We start from the raw sequence: 12,798 nt of genomic DNA, 5'->3' as shown, positions 1-12,798 counted from the left end.
GATTATTTTAAAATACTGTGAAAGATGTGAATACATGTGAAAGATTACCTTAGTTGGATATTTCTGAACTGCAAAATTACAGTAAATTAGAGGGTTAACCTACAATATTTGGGGGGGGGGGAGAGGGGAGGGGAACTTATAAAAAGATCTTTCAACATGCCATCTTCAAAAAAAAAAAAAAACAGAACAAAACACCTAAAAACTACAGCTGTTGAAGACATCAAATCTCATCAGTGCTTAGATAATTCAGTTTGTCACCCTCTTTCTACAATCTTATCTATTTGCTTTGCTATAATTACTTCAAAACTCTGCCTTTTACTATTCTCTTAAAGTACTATTTCATTATTTCATTATGCACACTAACATAACTGAATCAGAAAGGATACAGTCTACTCTGTGTCTCTGTGCCTGCATATTTGATATGAAAAGTCAAATGACCTTAATCAATTGGAAGAGAAAAAGCAGCGATTAATTAAGTTTTTACATAGTGAAATGTTACATCCCTGCAACTAAAGGAAATATTTAGAATTGCTTATGAAGGTCTCAGGCTTACAGTAAACCTGTCAAAAGCTCAAGGGCAAAGTACATGTCACAAAAACATCTTCATATTTACAAAATCACTATTATTTGTAGCAGACTCCTATTGAGACCTTATTGTACTGTATATTGGGGATTTAAATCAAAAGCAGATCTTTCCAAATTTATCAGAAACAGTCTACAGTTTAGATCAGAAACATAAGTACTTCAGAAACTTGAAAAGCAACAGAACTTTGCTGTATCTTGAAGTATTTTCATTTATAACCAATAGTAATTGGTATTGTTGTAAAGATCAGTAGGCATATTATTAATGTATTTCATATTATTAGCCATAAAATTTATGCATCCTACCCATGACATATAGCTAATAAAAGAGCAACTTGAAGCATTTTCCTTAGTACAGGAAATCTATTTCCCATTTTCTAATTCCGTAGATGCTGAATCCATGCCTATTTGTTTGCTTGTACTTAAGCTGTTGGTGTCATGGGGCCATATGAATAATTTAAGATTATTTTAGATAGTACTTAGAAGCCAGGAAATTCTCAAGAGTTTTCATGACTGAATTGTTTAATAGACTTTTAGGTCAGGATACAGAACATGATTCCATGAAACAAAATAAGTTTGTGCTATATAGAGGCATTTTCTATCTTAAGGGTTTGTGTTTTTTATTACCTAGAAATAGGTAATCAAATTTTTTAATGACACATATAATATTAGCATATAATAACATGCCTCAAAAAAAACCCAAAACCCCCCAAAACACCCCGAAAAAAACCCCAAAAACAAACAAACAAAAAAAACCCCCAGTATGGTAAATCCAGCATGGCATGACTTATACCAAGTCATTTACTGCTCAGGATGATACATGCTCTATCTATAGCATGTATGTATGTATCTGAAGTTTAGGCCAGTGTAAAATAAGAGAGCTTGTACAGGTAATACACAATGCAGTGACCTTAAGGAAATAACATCCTCTTTTCCTTGTGTCCAGCTGGTGTGTTTAAATGCTACCTTAAAAAAAATAACTGTCCTGCAGAATACACTATATTCAAATTTCACATCATATTATTACTTGATGACATCATTTTGAGGATGGATACTCAATACACACGAACGGCCATGCACCTGTATACTAGAATAAAACTATTTACTGAAGTAATTCTTACTCGAGTTTTTGAGTCTCATGCAAATCTAAAAAGAGGAAATTACAGTGGTTCTATGATTACATTAAAATTGGTGAGTTCACTGCCTCCAAATGAAGCTTTGTAAACCAATTTCAAGATCTAAACACAGTAAAATGATCCAGCAAGTGTACTTCCAGTTCAGTTCTACTTGCCTGAAATGAACAAAATAGATAATGTAATGTTCTGCAATTTTCAAGAGTTCTAATCCCTTCATCACACTGTAAAGATGTTTTTAAAGTAAATATACTTCTTTTAAGAGAGAATGAGAATGACAAAGAGTGACCAAACAGGGAATGGGAATGAGAGAGCCTTACTCAGTATTTAAATCACATTTTTTAATTGTTAATGAAGAACATGTAATTCTGCAGAACCAAAGTACATATTCCCCTTTCTTTTTCCCACTGGAGTGGAATGTCACTTAAGGCTCGATCTTCAGAATTTAAGGCATCTGGCTTAAGACCAGAACAAAAATATTTTAAATTAACTTTCCTCTGGGGACTGTTACAGACCCAGGGACTACAGTTTAGTCATCCATGAGATTTATTTTGCTTTAGCATTAGCTTCAACTAAATTTTGTATATACAACAGCTGTATATACACCAAAATTCATAACGACTCTGCTCAGTGCAACCATTTTTATAAATTGCAATTATATGACACTGAATTACATGCACAGGTGACCTATACATATGCTTAACCACTCAAAATAAAGGATAAATCTCACTCTCTTTCAGCTTTTTCAAAAGTGTCATCTTAGTGAGAAATAGGGCCCTTCAATAGCTTTGGGAAAACTGAATAATGTTTGTTTGAATTAAGTGCAGCAAGTTTTCACATACCCATTCAAATATTCATATATTTAAGGGAAGAAAATTTGAAATGGAGGTTTGTTACCTCCCCATCAAAAATGCTTGTTTGCTCTCTTGTTTTAATTATCATAGAAGGGCAGAGAAACCCTACAAGCAATCTGTGTTCCCATGAAACTCCAGCAGTAGCATAACATTTCACTGAAGTCTCAAATAGTCCTAACTTGATAAGTACAGTGTTAAAATCTTTAGAGGGCATTTTTGTTGCAGTAACATAATTCTGAGAATAAGGAGCCCTTTTTTGTTCAGATAGTGCTACGATAAGAACTTCAGGTGGCATAATGAATAAAAAACAGAAAAAGAGGACTTTGTTGAGGTTATATAGATCTAATTGATCTTTACTCTAGTACAGAATAAACAAGCAGAATTTCCAGACCCGTATTTTCTCAGTACCATATCAAGGACAATCTGTTCCCACATCTGTTTTCATCTGCTTTTAATAAGAGGTTTCACCAAAACTCACAATCTACATAAAATATACAAACCTATTATTACAGTAGCATAGAAAATGGTAATGCTGTGGTGAAAAAAAGTAATTCCCACATGAGAAATGTACTTGTAAAATCCTTTTAGAAACTGAGTCTTTATATTCTAAAAGTTACTTTTACAAACTGTACTAGTACATTCTTCTGAAATTAAACCTGCTTATGAAGATTACTCTATCAAAGATCACATGAAAACAGAAAATTAAGCAATAAAGGAAGTTTAGTTGCTTATCAAAATTTAAGAAGGAAAGCTTGGGCACTATTTTAATATCATTAAAATAACATACAAAAATGACACTTTTTCAGAGTCACAGCCTCTCCCAAAATTAGTAGAGAATTTAGAAGGAGTAAGGATAGCAACAAATACTATTCCATAAACTAAGATGGTTTTGGTAATGAAAATAAGACATTGTCACAGAGGTACAGAACATCTGTTCATTAGGTATAACCATCACAACTTACTCTTATTGATCATCACAGTTTAGGTACAAAAAAAGACATTATTACATTATTTTTACAAGTAGGTTCTTGGATTCATAGTACTTTACGATAAACATACCACTTTACTGGAAAACTAGTCCAGTACAGTCAAACTCTGCAATTTTCAATATATTTATATATGGGAGGTTTTTTAAATTTTTTTTTTTTTTTTACTATTTAGAAGTACAATATATGTTTGAGAAAAGGAACCAATTCTTTTACTATCACCACTACTGTGTAGTGAGCTGCCTGTAATGTAGCTTCACATGCATGTTATAGGAGAGGAAGACAAAACAGTATTTTTAGTGTTATGAAACTGTACATAATAATTAAATATCATCCTGACTATTTCTACTAAACACTTTTCTTTTTATTACACTAGCTGAAGTCATAGGTACAGAATTTGCTTTTATTTATATTCTTAATTAATATTAAGAAAAAACCCCAGATTTATCTATTCACTTTAAGCTTTTAATAAAATTTAATAAAAAGTAGCAAGCATTTTCTATAAATCATCGCTGTACAAGCAATATTTACTCACTAGTCTAAAGTAGCAGTGAGGGGCTTTAATGCCAACTTCATTAACTATATCTAAGTATGTTAACAAAAAAAAAAGGAAGAAAAAGAAAAGCTTGTAATTATATTACCTTATTTAGAATTAGAACCCGTTTCTAAGTAAACAAGTAGACAGTTTAACCAAGTTTTATAACTTAAGTACAAAGATTCTGTAAGTGGCTTTATAATAAACACAGCAAGTTAGAAAACATCCAGAGGCAGTATGCCTAATTTAAATAAAAACAAACAACACAGAATTTTAGAAGTTTGTGGGATTGCTTAAATCTGCAGGGTAAGAACTGACTGAAAACCAAGCATGTTCCAGTAAGAAATATCCTGTTTAATTTACCAAGAATATGTTTTCATGCAGCACTATATTCTTCTTTCTGAAGAAGGAAAACCTCCCTGTTATTCCTAAAGTTAAAAAAAAACTTTTCTGGATCTTATATTACATGAACCATACCTTTTCCCCTTGTGCTTCACCATGTCCATATCACATCAACAGGCTGGAAAAATGATAAAATTGTATAGAAATTGAAACAAGCAGAAACTGCAAGTTAGCTTTCAGCAATACAAGATGACAGTCTGCTCTGTCAGAGGCTGTCTAAGAAACTGGAGAAAAAAAGAAGCAGATTGCCAAATCTTAATCCCGTTGCTGCATTTCACATGATGCTGCCTCACCTCTGCAGCTCCTACAAGCCCAGTTTTCCAACAGGCAGAGGAAATCTGCTCATTTTAAAAACTCTGCAAGCATTTTAGTCTAACCACAGAGATAATAAAATCTGAAATATTTAATATTTAATTTTGCTGACGTACTGGAACTAGTGTTTACATTAGTACTAATGAAATGATGGCGTGCTAAATTTATCTGAAAGAACTTCCTTAGACTGTTGTTATTGTATGAGTTTATAGAAAAAACATTGTACAGTAAGCAATTAAGTAATTTCTAAAATTTATTTATAAGTACAGAAAAACATGTCATTGGCATATTGTAAACTCATTGTGAGTAAAAGTAAAATATTCTTCTCGCATTAGATTTCTCATCTCTAAGCTAATAATACAATTGTATTATTGCAGCAAACATACAGATTAATAGGAAGAAAACTTGGAGCCAAATTACATAAACATAAGAAGATTATTTCTAATTACTGTCCTCTTGAAACAGTTCCCAAGGCTGCTGCTGAGGCTGCTGCACACTGCTCTGCTGTAATGCTGCGATGTCCATTTCCAGTGACCCCACTATTGCTTCACAAGGGGGCACAATTTAGAAAGGAAAGGCCTATTCCACAAGTAATTTTTGCAAGCAACATTTCCAAGGATGACTGTATGCTACCTTAAGAGAGTCACAAAGGAACACTAAGCGGACAAAAGAGAACTTTTCCTAGTGCAGAAACTGAAAAAAACAGCCTTACGTATCCATTTTCTTTCAGATTATGGATGAGGGAGCCAGCAAGGAAGTACAAAAGCACAGAGGGTATTCTATGGTTTCATGGCCTTACATTCCTCAGGAAGACTCCTTAAAGTGGGTCACACTTCAGATAAACTTGAACAAATCGTTATCTTATAACCTGAGTTAACATCTCAGAAGCAGGTCTTGTTACTATTTAGTTTACCCTCAAACACTGCTCGTGAATAACTTCATCTGGGAACAAACAGTGACTGAAAAGCAACAGTAGGTGAGAATAACTGGTCACAGAAGAAAAAAAAATGTCTTAGAGGTAATGATGATAGAGGTAAAAGTAGGAAAGACACTGGGTAGCAGAAACAGTGCAGCAAAATTGACGGTTGCACATCTTCTGAAAACATCTTTTAAATAACAACCCCCCCTTTATTGTCTTTAAAATCCCTTCCCTTACAGTTATGCAAAAACTAATGCAGAAGAAAAACTATGAAAAGGTATTGTAGTGTTTAAAAAGGAAATAACATGTGAAAGATCCAAGTATCAGCAAAAACCTAAAAAGCTTCCTTCAGCAGCTCTTACAATAATTAACAGCCAGCAACATTTACAGAAAAAGGGTACAGGGCAGAGACCACTGCTCATGACTACTCCTATCCACATAAAACAAATACAATTATTTCTGAAAAAAACCCAAAACAATTTTAATACTGTTGTACTAATCATGCTTTTCAGAACCACCACTATTAAATATAACATCTCATCTAGCAAGTGATAGAAAAATAGCATGAAATAGCTCAGTTTTATTAAAAAAAAATTGCAAAATCTACAACACTTTGTCATTAAAATGCTCCAAAGATCAGTACATTAAAGCCATTTAAAATACTGTTGGCTCTGGTATTGTAATAGTTTTCTCAGTGTTTCAGAATGGAAGGAAAGACAGTATCACATGCATGTATAGGTTGAACATGACTGGAATACATTTTTTATATCTTTTTACATTACCTTTACTTTTTCTGAAAATAGTGAAATATAACACAACAACTACCTGTGGAGAATTTACTTAGAAAAAACAATGGGGGGTATTTCTAGTCATTGATGATCAGGTATTGCCTTGACACTGTAACACCTGTTTGGGTACCCAAAATTCCCTAACTCGAATTTGTAGCTTACTTTCTCAAGAGCTGAAAATCACAAGAAATTTCTTACCTGCTACTGCCAGCAAAAATGTATTTTTGTTTGATAAAATATGACCACCAGGTATTCTAAAACTTGCTTCTTTTTTACTCTAAGGATTTGTGTCTAGAAGACAATGCTTTTTCATAGCATCAATAACAACAGAAGTCTTTATATGGAATTCCCAAGCATGAAAAGACAGGGTGAACACCTCTTCCACATATATCAGTTTCATTATGTAATTCGGAAAGACAAATTAGTGACATGTGAGCAAAAGGGCAACAGAAAAAGTACACCTGGAAAGAGTGTCTATGTGGGTAAATGAGTTAGGGAGATAGCTGTAGTCTCCTCTTTGCCTAGTTTATGCCTGATAATGACTGGTTTTCTGTGTAGAATGATAGTGTAGTAGGTACATACACTCTGTTTTCTAGTTAACTGGTTAACTGTTGAAGAGAACCTGTCAAAACTGAGTCTTTGATAGAGGCATATCATCCAAATATTGAAAGATATCTCTCCTACAAAAATGTGCTGAATACACTTCTAACCACACTAAAGTTTGAATTACACAGAGTAGCTCATCAAAGAAATCCCTTATCATTAAACATGTCTTGCAACTACAAGTTATAAAAAAAACCTTATTCTTCCTTTACTGGCCTACTAAATATTTTACTGGAAACAGAAACACCTACAGATGTTCTAACTGTTAATACTTAGAAAGTGGACACCTTACATGACAAACCTATTTCATTAAAGCCACTTTATTTTCAGCAGGTAGCCTCACTTTTACATGGGAGATATTAATGAAAAGATGCCACCTTGACTTAATAATTCCAGTCCCAGTGGCAGCTTTTATTCCCACTGTGAATTAAGACAACAACAATCATTCTGAAATAAGCAAACTAGGGAATATAACCAAGTTCAGATACGTAGATTTAACTGGTTTTCTTAACTACAAGAGAACTTACTCCAAGATAAATTTGAAGTTTGTTCGCATTTAGTGGGCATCTACAGGCATTTAGTTCATAAAGTAGTGACATTTTCAAGTCTATGAACACTCTAAAGGACACATTAATGATTTGTAAATAAAATGGTTTTGAAAAAAATGTAATTGATAAGAAATCCAACTGAAGTTAAAAAAAAAAAAAAAAAAGGCTTAAAAATATGCAAATACACAGTGGATTTAGCTAAGCAGCTCTAGAATCTGTAATGCTTACCTATATATTATAGGCTGCTATGGTTCACATTCTTTAAAAGATTTTACTCTACAATAGCTGCAAAAGTGCTCTTTGAAAATTGCTTGTAGAACAAAGCACCTGTACAAAAGTCATAATTTGAACTGAAAATTCCTAACTCTTGTAGTCCATAATAAAATCTTCACTCTAAGTGCCTATGATGACATTATCCAAATAGCGTGAACCTTGATACCATCTAGTACACAAACTGCTTTATTCTTTTAAGCTTCTTTAATGTGCAGCATGATCCACTGTGCAAAGAAATACTTCAAGACAGACAATCTGTTCTTGGCAGTTCCAACAAAACAAAAATCCAACAGATTTGTTCAAATACATTTTAAGTATGCATTTTGGCAAATAAACAATGAAATTCTCTTTCCTCTTTGGGGACTTAGAGTTCATGCAGATGACCAAAACACTATCTAAATTTCACATATAATTTTGCAACGGTCTCCTATCAGTTGAGTTTAAGATCACCATGTCCCCATGGCCCTGAATATGTTCCTGTCTCCACAAACAGCCTTGTCAAACTATTGAAATTCACAGCACCCTAATGTGCCTCTCTACACACAAAAAAAAAAAAAAACAAAAAAAAAAAACCCAAAACAGAAAATCCTGAAGAATGAGACAGCCAAGTTTACATTCATTTAAGCTTTCAGGCTTGAGCTATTTCTAAAATCTCATCATGAACTCCAAGTATCACAGGCAGGACACGAGTAGGTGCTGACAGGCCTAAAGCAGTCAGGAGTCAGGCACCAGTAAGACAACCTTGCTCTCTTTGTCTTTGCACCAGGGTTAGCAAATACTGTTAAATACTTTCTGTGCATTTTTCAGTGCCATGACATATGGACCTAATAGCATGAAAAGATTTATAAGAAAATCCACTCATCTGCACAGTCCAACAGATTAATTATGTTCTTTCCCTCAATCCACATTAAAAGCTTTTTTCTTATTTGTTGCTCTTCCAGTCCAAGTAAGAGAAGCAATGTTTTCTCAATAATGGCAAGGAATTTTAGGTAAACAAATCACAGAAAATTGCCTGAGAAATGATGGGTTAGAGTTCATGGTGCCAGCACATGTGGCACAAGTGGTGCAGGAGATGACATTAGCTCCAGCTGCAGGATTTTCTTCAAAAAAAGGTGAAGGTGCACTATTGCTCATCTTTGTTCTCCTTCCAAAGAGAACAAACCCATCTCTGTTGGAAGACTGACTATATGACCTCTTAATTAAGAGCTATTCTAAAATAGCTTTAATTTCACCATGACCTGCTTTGACACAGCAAAGAGCAGAAAATTTGTGCTATAGAGGGAAGCAACTCTACTTCCAAAAAATCATTAAACATATATCACATTAGATTTCTACTTCTCTGTATGAATGGAACTGGAGAGCCCACGCATCTGCAAGGAATGGTACAGTACACAACTTGGAGGGAAAAACGAAAAGGGGCTGTGGGGGTGGGAAATGGGCCAACAAAGACAGCATCCAACATATCTTACTTGGTCTCTTTTCCAGATCTGTCCCAAATCAGAAAACCCCAGATGAAGAACTCTGGTGTTATAAGTTCTACATACCTTTCATGAAGCATGTCTAAGTTTGTTTTAAAGGGTTTTAGTTTCTTAGACTTTTTGGAACATGCATCTGTACCAGGACACACATTTGCAATACATCAAGTACACCAGTCCTTTCACTGAGAAAGTGTGAGCTACATTGCAAGCTCCAGTACCTACGCATTCCATCACAAATATTCTGTATGATTTGATCCAAACCCTGGAAATCCCTGGAAAGCTTCTCCTCAGTGAAAGGAGAGAAACATTCCCTTGAAAAATTATTTCCTCCCAGATCATAAATGGGAAGTCTTTAGTTCATAAAATCACTGGTAAAAAGGAAGGAAATAAAAAATTCAGGGGACCATTTTAGAAAAACAGACTGGAGATTAACTTTTTTATTCCTGACAAAGACTAATTGGGAAGGGTACATTAAAGCCTTGACAGAAATGTCCGTCACTAAAGATGTTAATGTTTTCTTTCTTGCATATTTCTTTTCATCTGATTCCACCTGCTGGTAGGAAAATGGTTTTCTACATCCATGCCAATAGTACAAACAAGTAAGAAAGCTTTGCCCACCATCTTATTAACTTAGTAGAAAGTAAAATGGGCAATCAGGTTTTTCCAAAAGAAATCTGAACTCCAACATTTTAAAATCTGCCAGTGAAGACTTTAAGGAGTAATATTCCAATGATTTTGAAGATCATAGACTGTACTGTGGCTTGACTAACTTTTTGTAAATATTTTTACTTTAAAGCCTGGACTTTCTGAAATGCATAGCAGTGGAGATTGAAAAAAAATATTTTCAATTTTTCTTTTACACAATCTATCTTATTTAGTCTTTGTACTTCCTTTACATGAAAAAAATGTTTCTTTTCATAATTTTGCCAAGAAAGATATTTTCATAAATAGAGATTTTTAAATGTTTTTCAAATATGTATGTGAACACACAGGATAATTTAAGTAATGATATTCAGCAAATGGAATAAATCTTTTCTATTCAGATAATTTGCAGAGAATAAGTCTGTTGATCTTAATAAAAATATAACTATCATGACATAAGGCTATCCAAAGGAAAATATTCTCTCTCTCAAGCCATTTAAGCACAAGAAAGTCAGGGAGGTTGGCTCTATGATTGGCAAAATCACCGCAAGGAATTGTCTGGTTTGTATAAGTCAGCAAAACACCAAACCCCTACTTTAAGCCATTATGTAAAGACTCCAAAACTGATAATGGGGGGTGCAAATCTCAGAGAAGTAATTTTTGACATATAAACCATGGATCATATTCTTCTAAATAAAAAGTGAGATGTAGACTAATTGACATACAGGACATCATAAAGTCGGTGAACTTTATGATATCCAAGGAGACAAGTCTGGTCTTTTTCACTGTAAAGGACGAAGCAGGAGAACTCCTGCTTCGTCCTTTACAGTGAAAAAGACCAGAACTGCCTCCCTAACTACGCTCTGAAACTGGAAATGAAACCAAGAAAATTCTGCTCAGCTTATCAATGAAAATGGAAATGGGATTCCCCACTAACTGCCCCAAGGAATCTTTGAATACCTTTTAAATACCATTAAAACACTTCTCTCCATCCATCAAACATTAGAAAAACATATCTACCCCACCTCACTTTTTTTTTTGTTTGTTTGTTTGTTTGTTTAACCATCTCTAGGCCTGTTTGGGGCCAGAATTCACTTACATTTCTCGTTTCATTGAATCACACTAGAAAAAAAATTTTTTTTTCATATGATATGGTCATTCAGCATTTCATGAGAGCACAACAGCAGCATGTGGAAAATGCTTAGAAATTGCTGGGAAAGAATCTTTTGAAAGTAACTTCAGATACCAGTGTTTGTTGAACCTTTTGAAGTGCTATGTGCTTTTTCAGCCTAAATAATCATCTGAAATATTTTAGACACTGTAAGATACACAGCAAAATACAGGTAATTTACTCTCAATGTAGCAAACAAGTCTTCCTGAAAGAATACAAGCCCATGTCACAAATATAAACCTGTAGCCACTTTAGCAATGCCCTACTGACCATGTGCTTCCCAACCAGTGAAACAGTTAAATGCAGGGTGAGCTGGTACATGCTGCTCCTTCATGAAATATCTGACACAAAAAAGTGCCAAAGCAGATTAGCTCAGAAAAAAAGCTCTTCTACACTACAGTGCAAAAACATTTCAACTGTAATTTTTGCAGATAATGGGAATGTTTGTTCTTCTGGATTTTTAAAGATTATTTATCTTTGCATGTTGAGAAATAAGTTAGAATAGTTAGAATACCAGAACAATGAAGCCTGGAGTCACAACTAGTAAGTCTGTTGATCCTACTGTAGGCCCACTTAATGTAAAGAAGACTCTTTTTAAATACTTCTGAAGTAGCCAAGTAGTTACTTCAAGTAATAAAATTAACCATGAACGTTTCCATGTGCAATTATAACTCCATCTTGTTGGGGCACCGTGACTAAACTAATAAACCTTCAGAGCCGGGAATGTTTCAGCACAGTGCAGACACCTGAAGGAGCCCTGCAAAATAAGGAGGATGTGGAAGCAATAGAATGATCTGGTTTTTCCACTGTGTTGTATTTCAGCTCTCTCCTTGCTGTTACAGTAGCTAATGGAATAGCAACATAGCCTGGTGATGACAATTCCATTTCACACATGCATTGATTACAATGATTACAATGTATTGATTACAATGTATTTGAATAATTCATTCCTTTTCAGACTCTAAGTAAAAACTTCCTTTCATTTGATCAGATCTGTAGTAAATCACAGTATGAAAGACATAATTCTTTTCTAATATGGTAAGAAAGAATTCAGGAAAAAAATGAATTTAATATGTGAGGTTCAATCAGTTTAAAGACAAAATGAGAAAGCTTATGTATCAGTCTTACAGTAGATAAGTTATTAGATTCTATGTACACTAAAAGAGCAAAGAATAAAAACTACCCACTGACATAACTGAAATTCTCCATCAGAACCAATATACATTGACAGTTCCACTGCAAAGACCATGTCAAGGAGAGCCTAATCTGCACTAAGGTAGCGATTGAGGTGGTGTGTGAAGAGAAGATCTTTGACTAATTGGCAAAATTTTTAAACATTTAGAATTCTGAAGTGGAGGAAAATGGTTACTTATCCATCTCAGGTTTGGGTTTTTTCTTCTAAGCATCCTGTTCACTAATCCTACACCAAAGCCAAGCGTGGAATTATGTTTGTCTTTCAAGTAACACAGGAATTCAGCTTTCAGGGTTTTTTTTCCCCCTTTACTTCCAACTAAACAACTACTACCAATGCAAATTAAAAGCTATATTGCTTTATAGAACAGAAATGCATTA

At 34.1% G+C, this 12,798-nt stretch overlaps 1 protein-coding gene across 3 annotated transcripts in view; it reads right to left on the bottom strand.

Moving 5' to 3' along the window:
- Window positions 1–12,798, bottom strand: part of PLCE1 (phospholipase C epsilon 1) — a 136,201-nt gene that overhangs the window by 88,972 nt on the left and 34,431 nt on the right. The window contains exon 1 of one of the 3 annotated variants that reach the window (XM_071748711.1): window positions 4,568–4,747. The exons of the other annotated variants lie outside the window; for them this stretch is intronic. The gene's annotated coding sequence lies outside the window, so the exon portion shown is untranslated. Of the gene's footprint in view, window positions 1–4,567; window positions 4,748–12,798 lie in introns of those variants that run through there. 3 annotated transcript variants of the gene reach the window in all.

The sequence above is a fragment of the Heliangelus exortis genome, chromosome 7 (assembly GCF_036169615.1).
Source record: "Heliangelus exortis chromosome 7, bHelExo1.hap1, whole genome shotgun sequence".
In the NCBI taxonomy this organism is placed as follows: domain Eukaryota; kingdom Metazoa; phylum Chordata; class Aves; order Apodiformes; family Trochilidae; genus Heliangelus; species Heliangelus exortis.
This window is presented reverse-complemented; position numbering and strand designations above follow the sequence as displayed.